This window comes from Biomphalaria glabrata, chromosome 15 (genome assembly GCF_947242115.1).
Source record: "Biomphalaria glabrata chromosome 15, xgBioGlab47.1, whole genome shotgun sequence".
NCBI classification, from domain to species: Eukaryota; Metazoa; Mollusca; class Gastropoda; family Planorbidae; genus Biomphalaria; species Biomphalaria glabrata.
This window is the reverse complement of record NC_074725.1, coordinates 9,173,018-9,187,089: the sequence shown is the minus strand read 5'-3', so window position 1 is coordinate 9,187,089 and position 14,072 is coordinate 9,173,018. Positions and strand designations below refer to the sequence as shown.

General features: G+C 37.8%; 1 protein-coding gene across 3 annotated transcripts in view; it reads left to right on the top strand.

Moving 5' to 3' along the window:
- Positions 1 to 14,072, top strand: part of LOC106057725 (acetylcholinesterase-like) — a 127,115-nt gene that overhangs the window by 85,242 nt on the left and 27,801 nt on the right. Inside the window, exon 3 of one of the 3 annotated variants that reach the window (XM_056012739.1) lies at positions 7,330 to 7,594. The exons of the other annotated variants lie outside the window; for them this stretch is intronic. The gene's annotated coding sequence lies outside the window, so the exon portion shown is untranslated. The remainder of the gene's footprint in view (positions 1 to 7,329; positions 7,595 to 14,072) is intronic. 3 annotated transcript variants of the gene reach the window in all.

Here is a 14,072-nt window from a genome sequence, read left to right as displayed (position 1 = left end):
CAGACTGCGAAATACGAATGAGAGCAAATATAGCCAGGCAGCAACGGACGTAACAAAATTGAGAATGTGAAACACTAAGTGACGTCCTATGCCTTAAAGTGAGACACCAACTGACGGCAATGCCTTAAAGTGAGACACCAACTGACGTCCTATGACTGGGAATATAAGACATCAATTGACGCTATATGATTCAGAAACTTATGTACCAGGTGACTTCATATGACTGTGAATATGAAATGCCAAATGACGAGATATGACTGAAAATATCAAAAACCAAAATGATGTCCAATGACTAAGAATATTAAACACTAGAATGACACCATAAGACAAAGATTATCAAACACGAACTGACGTCATTAAACAATAATATGAAACACGAATTAGCGTCATATGACTGAGAGTATGAAAAACCCACGAACGTCATTGGACTCCGACTGTAGATGTAAACTAAAGTCTTTTGACACACACTAACTAAGGTCAAATGACTAAGATTGTGAGATACCAACTGACGTCTTATGATTCAGTAACTCAGGTACAAACTGACTTACTGACACCCTAAGTCAACAACCTCTCCCCCCCCCCCCCCATCCAGCCAAGTTGTGTAAACGTCCTTGCCCTTACAAAAATGTCCCTATGACACAAGCATAACAATGTGAACTTGGCTTAGAGCAGACAGTTTGATGGATCATTTTGTTTGTCTATAAAATAAAACGTCACTAACAAAATGCTTTTCACAACAGCCACTAGGAACATGTCATATCAAAAAGTAAGGTTTCAAATCATAGATTGTCTACAATACCTTTACAGGTTTACACTGATATAAAAGAACGTACGTTTCTATAAATAGTTCTATAAATAGTTTTGACGAATAAAGTTCTACATACAAATAACAATAACACGTGTTAGGGCTCCACCTACACTCGCCATGTTCTAGTCTTGCACCTTAAACAGTTTTATTTCACATTTGGCTAGGGGGCAACACCTGGCAAACTAGAAATACACTAGATCCTAGTTTAAAAAACATAACTTCAGAGCCTCTGGCATTTCAAGTTCCATTTCAGTCCAATTTCGCCACCACGTGCATCACTAGCTCAAACAGAGCACCTGTCATTTTTGGAAAGAGGTGGGTGGGTGGGGTGGGGGGGTTTGAAGGAAGAGTGGTTAAGACAGCAGAAGTCATCGCCAGGTGAGACGACTCGGATGTGGGACGCGTTTTAACCAGATGTTCGTGTTTGTTTGTGTGTGTGTGTGTGTGTGTGGGCCTGCGCTTGAGTTTTTTACGATTATTTTTTTTGATATGTATAGCATTCATATGCTATCCTATACCTAAAACACAAAAAGCTATCACAGTTTACAAAGGTCGGACAGACAGAAAGTTTACAAAGGTCGGGCGACATAAAGTTTACAAAGGTCGGACGGACATAAAGTTTACAAAGGTCGGACAGACAGAAAGTTTACAAAGGTCGGACGGACATAAAGTTTACAAAGGTCGGACAGACAGAAAGTTTACAAAGGTCGGGCGACATAAAGTTTACAAAGGTCGGGCGACATAAAGTTTACAAAGGTCGGACGGACATAAAGTTTACAAAGGTCGGGCGACATAAAGTTTACAAAGGTCGGACGGACATAAAGTTTACAAAGGTCGGACAGACAGAAAGTTTACAAAGGTCGGGCGACATAAAGTTTACAAAGGTCGGGCGACATAAAGTTTACAAAGGTCGGACGGACATAAAGTTTACAAAGGTCGGACGGACATAAAGTTTACAAAGGTCGGACGGACATAAAGTTTACAAAGGTCGGACGGACATAAAGTTTACAAAGGTCGGACAGACAGAAAGTTTACAAAGGTCGGGCGACATAAAGTTTACAAAGGTCAGGCGACATAAAGTTTACAAAGGTCGGACGGACATAAAGTTTACAAAGGTCGGGCGACATAAAGTTTACAAAGGTCGGACGGACATAAAGTTTACAAAGGTCGGACAGACAGAAAGTTTACAAAGGTCGGGCGACATAAAGTTTACAAAGGTCGGACAGACATAAAGTTTACAAAGGTCGGACGGACATAAAGTTTAAAAAGGTCGGGCGACATAAAGTTTACAAAGGTCGGGCGACATAAAGTTTACAAAGGTCGGACGGACATAAAGTTTACAAAGGTCGGACGGACATAAAGTTTACAAAGGTCGGGCGACATAAAGTTTACAAAGGTCGGACGGACATAAAGTTTACAAAGGTCGGACGGACATAAAGTTTACAAAGGTCGGACGGACATAAAGTTTACAAAGGTCGGACGGACATAAAGTTTACAAAGGTCGGACGGACATAAAGTTTACAAAGGTCGGACGGACATAAAGTTTACAAAGGTCGGACGGACATAAAGTTTACAAAGGTCGGACGGACATAAAGTTTACAAAGGTCGGACGGACATAAAGTTTACAAAGGTCGGACGGACATAAAGTTTACAAAGGTCGGGCGACATAAAGTTTACAAAGGTCGGGCGACATAAAGTTTACAAAGGTCGGACGGACATAAAGTTTACAAAGGTCGGACGGACATAAAGTTTACAAAGGTCGGACGGACATAAAGTTTACAAAGGTCGGACGGACATAAAGTTTACAAAGGTCGGACGGACATAAAGTTTACAAAGGTCGGACGGACATAAAGTTTACAAAGGTCGGACGGACATAAAGTTTAAAAAGGTCGGACGGACATAAAGTTTACAAAAGTCGGACGGACATAAAGTTTACAAAGGTCGGACGGACATAAAGTTTAAAAAGGTCGGACGGACATAAAGTTTACAAAGGTCGGACGGACATAAAGTTTACAAAGGTCGGGCGACATAAAGTTTACAAAGGTCGGACGACATAAAGTTTACAAAGGTCGGACGGACATAAAGTTTACAAAGGTCGGGCGACATAAAGTTTACAAAGGTCGGACGGACATAAAGTTTACAAAGGTCGGGCGACATAAAGTTTACAAAGGTCGGACGACATAAAGTTTACAAAGGTCGGGCGGACATAAAGTTTACAAAGGTCGGGCGACATAAAGTTTACAAAGGTCGGACGGACATAAAGTTTACAAAGGTCGGGCGACATAAAGTTTACAAAGGTCGGACGACATAAAGTTTACAAAGGTCGGACGGACATAAAGTTTAAAAAGGTCGGACGGACATAAAGTTTACAAAAGTCGGACGGACATAAAGTTTACAAAGGTCGGACGGACATAAAGTTTACAAAGGTCGGGCGACATAAAGTTTACAAAGGTCGGACGGACATAAAGTTTACAAAGGTCGGACGGACATAAAGTTTACAAAGGTCGGACGGACATAAAGTTTACAAAGGTCGGACGGACATAAAGTTTACAAAGGTCGGACGGACATAAAGTTTACAAAGGTCGGACGGACATAAAGTTTACAAAGGTCGGACGGACATAAAGTTTAAAAAGGTCGGACGGACATAAAGTTTACAAAAGTCGGACGGACATAAAGTTTACAAAGGTCGGACGGACATAAAGTTTAAAAAGGTCGGACAGACATAAAGTTTACAAAGGTCGGACGGACATAAAGTTTACAAAGGTCGGACGGACATAAAGTTTACAAAAGTTCGGACGGACATAAAGTTTACAAAAGTTGGACGGACATAAAGTTTACAAAGGTCGGACGGACATAAAGTTTACAAAGGTCGGACGGACATAAAGTTTACAAAGGTCGGACGGACATAAAGTTTACAAAGGTCGGACGGACATAAAGTTTACAACAGTTCGGACGGACATAAAGTTTACAAAAGTTGGACGGACATAAAGTTTACAAAGGTCGGACGGACATAAAGTTTACAAAGGTCGGACGGACATAAAGTTTACAAAGGTCGGGCGACATAAAGTTTACAAAGGTCGGGCGACATAAAGTTTACAAAGGTCGGACGGACATAAAGTTTACAAAGGTCGGACGGACATAAAGTTTACAAAGGTCGGACGGACATAAAGTTTACAAAGGTCGGACGGACATAAAGTTTACAAAGGTCGGACGGACATAAAGTTTACAAAGGTCGGACGGACATAAAGTTTACAAAGGTCGGACGGACATAAAGTTTAAAAAGGTCGGACGGACATAAAGTTTACAAAAGTCGGACGGACATAAAGTTTACAAAGGTCGGACGGACATAAAGTTTAAAAAGGTCGGACGGACATAAAGTTTACAAAGGTCGGACGGACATAAAGTTTACAAAGGTCGGGCGACATAAAGTTTACAAAGGTCGGACGACATAAAGTTTACAAAGGTCGGACGGACATAAAGTTTACAAAGGTCGGGCGACATAAAGTTTACAAAGGTCGGACGGACATAAAGTTTACAAAGGTCGGGCGACATAAAGTTTACAAAGGTCGGACGACATAAAGTTTACAAAGGTCGGGCGGACATAAAGTTTACAAAGGTCGGGCGACATAAAGTTTACAAAGGTCGGACGGACATAAAGTTTACAAAGGTCGGGCGACATAAAGTTTACAAAGGTCGGACGACATAAAGTTTACAAAGGTCGGACGGACATAAAGTTTAAAAAGGTCGGACGGACATAAAGTTTACAAAAGTCGGACGGACATAAAGTTTACAAAGGTCGGACGGACATAAAGTTTACAAAGGTCGGGCGACATAAAGTTTACAAAGGTCGGACGGACATAAAGTTTACAAAGGTCGGACGGACATAAAGTTTACAAAGGTCGGACGGACATAAAGTTTACAAAGGTCGGACGGACATAAAGTTTACAAAGGTCGGACGGACATAAAGTTTACAAAGGTCGGACGGACATAAAGTTTACAAAGGTCGGACGGACATAAAGTTTAAAAAGGTCGGACGGACATAAAGTTTACAAAAGTCGGACGGACATAAAGTTTACAAAGGTCGGACGGACATAAAGTTTAAAAAGGTCGGACGGACATAAAGTTTACAAAGGTCGGACGGACATAAAGTTTACAAAGGTCGGACGGACATAAAGTTTACAAAAGTTCGGACGGACATAAAGTTTACAAAAGTTGGACGGACATAAAGTTTACAAAGGTCGGACGGACATAAAGTTTACAAAGGTCGGACGGACATAAAGTTTACAAAGGTCGGACGGACATAAAGTTTACAAAGGTCGGACGGACATAAAGTTTACAAAAGTTCGGACGGACATAAAGTTTACAAAAGTTGGACGGACATAAAGTTTACAAAGGTCGGACGGACATAAAGTTTAAAAAGTTCGGACGGACATAAAGTTTACAAAAGTCGGACGGACATAAAGTTTACAAAAGTTCGGACGGACAGAAAGTTCAGTTAAGAAGCTCAATACTGATATCTGGCTTTAAAATAGTGTGGCGCTCTATGAAAACCTCGACCTGGAATCATTTAATGGTTGCCCTTTAACTGTATCTCTGTTTTATATGAGATTCAGAATCCAGATCAGTTCAAAGTTCATAGAGATGTTAAAGAATGTATTTTACTACCAAGTAGATCTAATACAAATCTTTCCCCTGCATTTACTTAGACATTAATTCACGAGGTGGCCTACTAGTGCATTATTCCAGTTGTCTGGGGAACACATAGTCGCGAAACACGAGGGTTCCATGGAACAGATTGGGAAAAATTAATTTAGACAATCATTATCGTTTCGATATTCAAGATACAGATGTAAAAACAAAGATCACACCGTAACTTACTATATAGTATATCATATATATATATATATATATAGTTCGTCCATCGTGGTTCGATGATGACCACTTTTGTCATCCAGGGGGCTGAGGGCTTTGCACTGGGGTTTTATGCCTCCTCAAGTGGCTGGTGAGACCTATGTGAGCCCGGAATGTTCGGCTGCACACTGGGCAGGTTATTCCAGCTGGAGCTAGTGTCATTTGCCTTGCTTTTCTTCTCTGGCGTTTTTCTTCTGCCAGCGTTGTTCTCCTTTCCTCAGCAACCTGTGCGCCAGTTTTCACAGCGCTACGCCATGATGCTCTGTCATGTGCCTCTGTCTCCCAGGTGGCTGGGTCTATGCTAAATGCCTTCAGAGAAGCTTTGAGGGTGTCACTAAAGCGCTTTCTTTGACCACCTTGCGAGCGCTTGTCTTCGCTTAGTTGGCCATACAAGAGTCGTTTAGGGATGCGGTGGTCTTCCATTCTGTAGACGTGTCCTGCCCATCGCAGCTGGGACTGCATCAGGATTGTATGGATGCTTTGCAGACCCGCTCTTCGAAAGACTTCATTATCTGGTATTTTGTTTTGCCATATGGCATTCAGTATTTTTCTTAGACATGTCATGTGGAAGTGGTTCAGTTTCTTTGCATGTTTTCTGTACACTGTCCACGTTTCTGAGGCTTAGAGCAATGTACGGAGGATGACGGCTCGGTAGAACCCTAGCTTTGTATTTGTTGTGATACTACGTCTGTTCCAGACAGTGAGACTCGGCTTGCAGAGGATCTGGATATACTATATAGTATATCATATAGATCAGCATACAGTTTATACATAGAATATCAGTTCATTAAGAATATCAGTCAGCTAACCACTTAGAATATCAGTCAGCTTACCACATAGACTCATTTATCAGTCAGCTTAACATAGTATCAGTAAGCTTACTACTTATCAATCAGATCACCACCTAGCGAACTGCTTAAGAGTTCAACCATTTTTCAATTTATATTATCACTACCAAATTCGCTAAAGAAATAAATTTGTTTTAAATTACTGAACACTCCCTCCTCAGTTGAGTTTGAAACTTTGTGTCTGTTATTGTATTGTTTTTATAACAACGCCGCCAGTGTCTGACAAAAACATGCATACCATCCATAGTTAATCCCAGAATTCTGATGTCTTCTATTTGAGTTACACAAATAGATTCTATTAGATTTGTTTGGGACATGAATTTAGCGTCCTATTTCTGCTTATAGTTCTCTCTGTTGAAACTGGTCATACAATATTCAAAGCGTCCAATTTACCCCCGACAGTAGTCCGGGGAAATTTTGGTTTTCTACAGTCCACCACGACTTGCTATATTTATAGAACGGACAGAAAATAGAATTCCTTTATGACATAAACAACTCAAAAATAGCTTCCAAATAACTTTATTATAACATTTTGAACTGACAAAAAACTAAATGAAGTGTTGCAAAAAAAAAAAAACTTCTAAGAAAATATGACAGATTTCCATTTGTTACAAAATTCTAAGTATGCTAATTAGATGAACCTTTTTCAAAACGTATCTAATCAAACTGAGAGCTTTTGTATATCAGTGCTGTTACATTGTGGACATCTCTCAGATACAAAGAATATTTCAATGGGTTATAATTCTCTCTTTTTTTCCTTAGTTATCCAGTAGTATGAGCAGGATGATTTAAAAGTGGTCACATGACATCAGACTTGTATTTTAAAAAAAAAATAGAATTGAGTCAGATTGCTTAAATCAGATTTAGCCACTCCAAAGCTCACGTTTTGAGAACAGCGCTGAGATTCGCATCAGTCGCTAGTGTCAGTGGAACAAATATGTGCATTGACTGTTTGAGTGAAGGATTTCTTCTAGAGACAGTGTGATGAACACAATGTTATTGATATATAAAGAGGCTTTACTGGAAGGTCAGTAATGCTCTGATATCTTCATGCTGAATATTAACATTTTGTTTTTTCGTAAGTATAATAATAACAATAATGAAATGCGTAGGACGTAATAATCTTTTGTGTTTTAAAGTAAAGTCTGTAATATATAAGATAAGATAATAATAATAATTGTAAGATTCTCGTTATCTGTCAGAGGGCGGTACTGCTGCAGCGCTGCCACATCTCTAGAAAATGTCATCAGTGAACGCTTCGAAAGGGACTACAATGAATGTTGTTTCTCTTTAACGACGCTCTCAGTGCCAGAGAATGAATACTCGTTAGTTTCTAACATAATAATGAAGGCAATGTCTTTGGTTCCTAAGATTAAGGATGAGTGCAGTGTTTCATATGACTGCTCAAACCCAGTTGCGAGAAGCATATTTACCCGCATCTCGCACAGACCGAGCAACCCAAGTACAAGATGTTAAAGTCTTAGGCTTAAATCCACGTCTCTCTTCTACTCCTCCTGGCCAGTTCTATTTTTCCCATAGACTGAGATGATTTAACATAAATGGACCACAGAAAAACAAGCTATGGTGTCTACATTGAGTTTCCTTGGACCATGTGTAAGCAGTTTTGATTAGATACCATGGCGGTCTGTAAGGCCTTAAAAAAACATCGAAAATAGTTTACATGTTTCGGATGTTCCATCAGAGTTGAAGATAATCTACTTCCTAGTCCAAACCTCCCACAGGACGACGGGGGATGGGAGCGGGCAGGGTTTGAACCCGGGACCATCATGCATATGATTCAACCAGAACAGCTCAGCTCAGCTACTTTTGCATACATTTGGATTCTTGTCAGTTCATGTAACCTCATTTTAAGAATTTTTTAAAAATGTCTAAATCAGTCAACGTCGTAACATGTGTTATTAATTATGTCAATGACGTTACGTGTGTTATTAATTATGTCAATGACGTTACGTGTGTTATTAATTATGTCAATGACGTTACGTGTGTTATTAATTATGTCAATGACGTTACGTGTGTTATTAATTATGTCAATGTAGTAACATGTGCTATTAATTATCTCAATGGCGTAACGTGTGTTATTAATTATGTCAATGTCGTAATATGTGTCATCAATTATGTCAATGTCGTAATATGTGTTATTAATTATTTCAGTGTTGTAACATATGCTTATTAATTGGGTTAATGTCGTAACATGTGTTAGAATTATATCAATATCGTAACATATGTTATTAGTTAAGTTAATATCGTAACATGTGTTATTTATTATCTAAATGTCGTAATATATGTTACTCTATGTCAATGTCGTAAGGTGTTATTAATTATCTCAATGTCGTCACAGTTTCCTTTTCTTCTTTGTTTTCGTCAACTTGAAGATTTACACAAATGTATGCAGCGCCATAATGGCATTCTCTGAGCTAATCCGTTAGAAGTCTCCCAAGCCTTCGGGGAGTGGCCGGTCTCTGTTTGTCCCGCGCTACCAATGTCAATCCATCTCTATTTGGACAGACAAAGAGACAGAGTGAACAGACCAGTCAGCACACAACGCTCACATCGTCTGCTCAATGTTTTTAACTCCCTTGCATAAAGCCCAAACGTCATCCATCAAGAAAACAGAACTCCCGATGACACAAGACATACTCGCGATCTCCCCCTCTCCTCTTTATTGTTTCCCTTTTCTAAACCCAGTTTCAACATTTTCGTATTTAACTGGCTCGTGTGACGAAAATCCCCTTCCGGTCCCGCAGAAGCGAAACTACCGGTTTTCGATATGGCTATATCTCTACCATACGCCGCAATCAAGGGGGGATACAGTAAGTTTGAAGAGTTATGATTTGTAAATGGATATTTACATGAAAAACATTGGTCCACGGGGTATTATGGAAAACCATTACTTTCTCAAACAATATTGATACTCAATGCGGTTTTGTCCGGGAATTTCTAAAATAAGCATTTTCTCTCTAGGGTATACTTTTTTTTTTCCTTTTTATTTGTGTATGCAGATTTGATTTTTTTTCAGGGGTAGTAACTCTTTCTTGTATTTGCTAATAAGCATATTGGTAAAAGACACAATAAAGCGAACATAAGATTTCTTTTCATGTTTCTTTTTTTTTTTGGACCGGAATGTCTGGTTCTTTTCTATGCTTTGCTAGGCTCGTTAAGGGTTACTTGATTACAATTAAGAATATTTATTACTAAACACATTTAGAGTTTGAATTTCGTAGCCTACATCAGAAACATGTCACAAATAAACAATTTCATACATCCGAAACATGTCACAAATAGACAATTTCATACATCCGAAACATGTCACAAATAAACAATTTCATACATCCAAAACATGTCACAAATAAATAACTCGCAAGTTTATTTTTGTTGCTGTCTGACTCTTTACCATGCACATACCATCAATCAGAACTGCGGACCACAGACGACTGTCCAACGCGATTCTTATTACTGCCAGGCAATATTGCTCTTCGCTTTGAATACCTCACATCACCACTTCTCTCCCCCTGTATAGCGGTCTTGTTTCCAAGTTCCACTGTCCCTTAGTCATTACTGACCTGTCACAGATATCAGACTGGAACTGGCACGGTTGACAATCTCATACTATCGCTGTGACCTAGATCAGCGTGGATGACGTCAGGAGGTGTCGTTTGAAATTAGGTTGCTCTATTAATAGCTTTGTCTTTTATTTTGTTATACCGTTTTATTGGTTAGTGATACCTAGACCACGTGACGGTTTGTAAACTGTGAATCTCTGTAACCTTAACTTTAACAAGCTTGCCTTTATAAAATTAATTGATGTTTTTTAGCGGAATCTCTGTAACCTTAACTTTTAGGGAAAAGACGCTATTAGTTTTGTGTGGCCTGTCTGTCCGTCCGTCTGTCCGTCTACCCGTCTGTTCGTCTGTCCCATTTAGATCTCAGAAACTAAACAAGATAGTGAAAACCTGACATCATAATATTTTACACCTTTCAAAGTTCTAATGAAACGACTCCTTTTTTTTCTTTTCTGAAAGCGAAAAATTAAATTTTTTAAGTCACTTATGCAAGCAGTTTTTTCATATATATACACCACTTTTACAACTATTCATAATAATAATAATAATAATAATAATCTTTATTGTCCGTACGGATATTTGCCTTACAAATTATTAATAGTAGCAAACATTGGAGTCTCTTTAGTAGGGTAGATGGCCATTTACCATATTTGTAACACATTTATGTGAATGGTTTTAGATTTTTTGTAAAAAAAAAAAATATTTAAAAATTTTTTGCTAAGTTGAATAAGTTCTTTCATAGTAACTACTACATTTATACACAAAAAAAATGTTTCCTTTTTTTTTAAAGAGAAAAAATCTAGTTAGTATGCATATAAGTTGGATAGTAGTGGAACACTTAGATAAATGAAACGTTTCCTTTTAACGGAAATATTTTGTGTGTGTGTAAGTTACTTAAAATTCCCTTGTATCAATTGCTGTTTTAATCTCAATGTAATATGCTATCGGCAACTTGCGAAATGCAGGCACTCTATCGAGTTTTCAAGTAAAGTGAGAAATGATTCTTTGTTTTCCTACTTTACCAAGGCATTCTATCGAAGGAGAATTCAGTTCCTAATTTAATTGCAATCTTCAGGCATTCTATCGAAGGAGAATTCAGTTCCTAATTTAATTGCAATCTTCAGGCATTCTATCGAAGGAGAATTCAGTTCCTAATTTAATAGCAATCTTCAGGCATTCTATCGAAGGAGAATTCAGTTCCTAATTTAATAGCAATCTTCAGGCATTCTATCGAAGGAGAATTCAGTTCCTAATTTAATAGCAATCTTCAGGCATTCTATCGAAGGAGAATTCAGTTCCTAATTTAATTGCAATCTTCAGGCATTCTATCGAAGGATAATTCAGTTCCTAATTTAATAGCAATCTTCAGGCATTCTATCGAAGGAGAATTCAGTTCCTAATTTAATAGCAATCTTCAGGCATTCTATCGAAGGAGAATTCAGTTCCTAATTTAATAGCAATCTTCAGGCATTCTATCGAAGGAGAATTCAGTTCCTAATTTAATAGCAATCTTCAGGCATTCTATCGAAGGAGAATTCAGTTCCTAATTTAATAGCAATCTTCAGGCATTCTATCGAAGGAGAATTCAGTTCCTAATTTAATAGCAATCTTCAGGCATTTTATCGAAGGAGAATTCAGTTCCTAATTTAATAGCAATCTTCAGGCATTCTATCGAAGGAGAATTCAGTTCCTAATTTAATAGCAATCTTCAGGCATTCTATCGAAGGAGAATTCAGTTCCTAATTTAATTGCAATCTTCAGGCATTCTATCGAAGGAGAATTCAGTTCCTAATTTAATAGCAATCTTCAGGCATTCTATCGAAGGAGAATTCAGTTCCTAATTTAATAGCAATCTTCAGGCATTCTATCGAAGGAGAATTCAGTTCCTAATTTAATAGCAATCTTCAGGCATTCTATCGAAGGAGAATTCAGTTCCTAATTTAATAGCAATCTTCAGGCATTCTATCGAAGGAGAATTCAGTTCCTAATTTAATAGCAATCTTCAGGCATTCTATCGAAGGAGAATTCAGTTCCTAATTTAATAGCAATCTTCAGGCATTCTATCGAAGGAGAATTCAGTTCCTAATTTAATTGCAATCTTCAGGCATTCTATCGAAGGAGAATTCAGTTCCTAATTTAATAGCAATCTTCAGGCATTCTATCGAAGGAGAATTCAGTTCCTAATTTAATAGCAATCTTCAGGCATTCTATCGAAGGAGAATTCAGTTCCTAATTTAATAGCAATCTTCAGGCATTCTATCGAAGGAGAATTTAGTTCCTAATTAAATAGCAATCTTCAGGCATTCTATCGAAGGAGAATTCAGTTCCTAATTTAATAGCAATCTTCAGGCATTCTATCGAAGGAGAATTCAGTTCCTAATTTAATAGCAATCTTCAGGCATTCTATCGAAGGAGAATTTAGTTCCTAATTTAATAGCAATCTTCAGGCATTCTATCGAAGGAGAATTCAGTTCCTAATTTAATAGCAATCTTCAGGCATTCTATCGAAGGAGAATTCAGTTCCTAATTTAATAGCAATCTTCAGGCATTCTATCGAAGGAGAATTCAGTTCCTAATTTAATAGCAATCTTCAGGCATTCTATCGAAGGAGAATTTAGTTCCTAATTTAACAGCAATCTTCAGGCATTCTATCGAAGGAGAATTCAGTTCCTAATTTAATAGCAATCTTCAGGCATTCTATCGAAGGAGAATTCAGTTCCTAATTTAATAGCAATCTTCAGGCATTCTATCTAAGGAGAATTTAGATCCTAATTTAATTGCAATCTTCAGGCATTCTATCGAAGGAGAATTCAGTTCCTAATTTAATAGCAATCTTCAGGCATTCTATCGAAGGAGAATTTAGTTCCTAATTTAATTGCAATCTTCAGGCATTCTATCGAAGGAGAATTCAGTTCCTAATTTAATAGCAATCTTCAGGCATTCTATCGAAGGAGAATTTAGTTCCTAATTTAATAGCAATCTTCAGGCATTCTATCGAAGGAGAATTCAGTTCCTAATTTAATAGCAATCTTCAGGCATTCTATCGAAGGAGAATTCAGTTCCTAATTTAATAGCAATCTTCAGGCATTCTATCGAAGGAGAATTCAGTTCCTAATTTAATAGCAATCTTCAGGCATTCTATCGAAGGAGAATTCAGTTCCTAATTTAATAGCAATCTTCAGGCATTCTATCGAAGGAGAATTTAGTTCCTAATTTAATTGCAATCTTCAGGCATTCTATCGAAGGAGAATTCAGTTCCTAATTTAATAGCAATCTTCAGGCATTCTATCGAAGGAGAATTTAGTTCCTAATTTAATTGCAATCTTCAGGCATTCTATCGAAGGAGAATTCAGTTCCTAATTTAATAGCAATCTTCAGGCATTCTATCGAAGGAGAATTCAGTTCCTAATTTAATAGCAATCTTCAGGCATTCTATCGAGGGAGAATTTAGTTCCTAATTTAATAGCAATTTTCAGGCATTCTATCGAAGGAGAATTCAGTTCCTAATTTAATAGCAATCTTCAGGCATTCTATCGAGGGAGAATTTAGTTCCTAATTTAATAGCAATCTTCAGGCATTCTATCGAAGGAGAATTCAGTTCCTAATTTAATAGCAATCTTCAGGCATTCTATCGAAGGAGAATTCAGTTCCTAATTTAATAGCAATCTTCAGGCATTCTATCGAGGGAGAATTCAGTTCCTAATTTAATAGCAATCTTCAGGCATTCTATCGAAGGAGAATTCAGTTCCTAATTTAATAGCAATCTTCAGGCATTCTATCGAAGGAGAATTCAGTTCCTAATTTAATAGCAATCTTCAGGCATTCTAAAAAATATATATAAAATAGTCCCCTTTTTAACTTTGCGATCAATGGGGCAGACGGTTTCAAGACCATATGTTTTTTTTTTTTTTTTTTTGGGGGGGG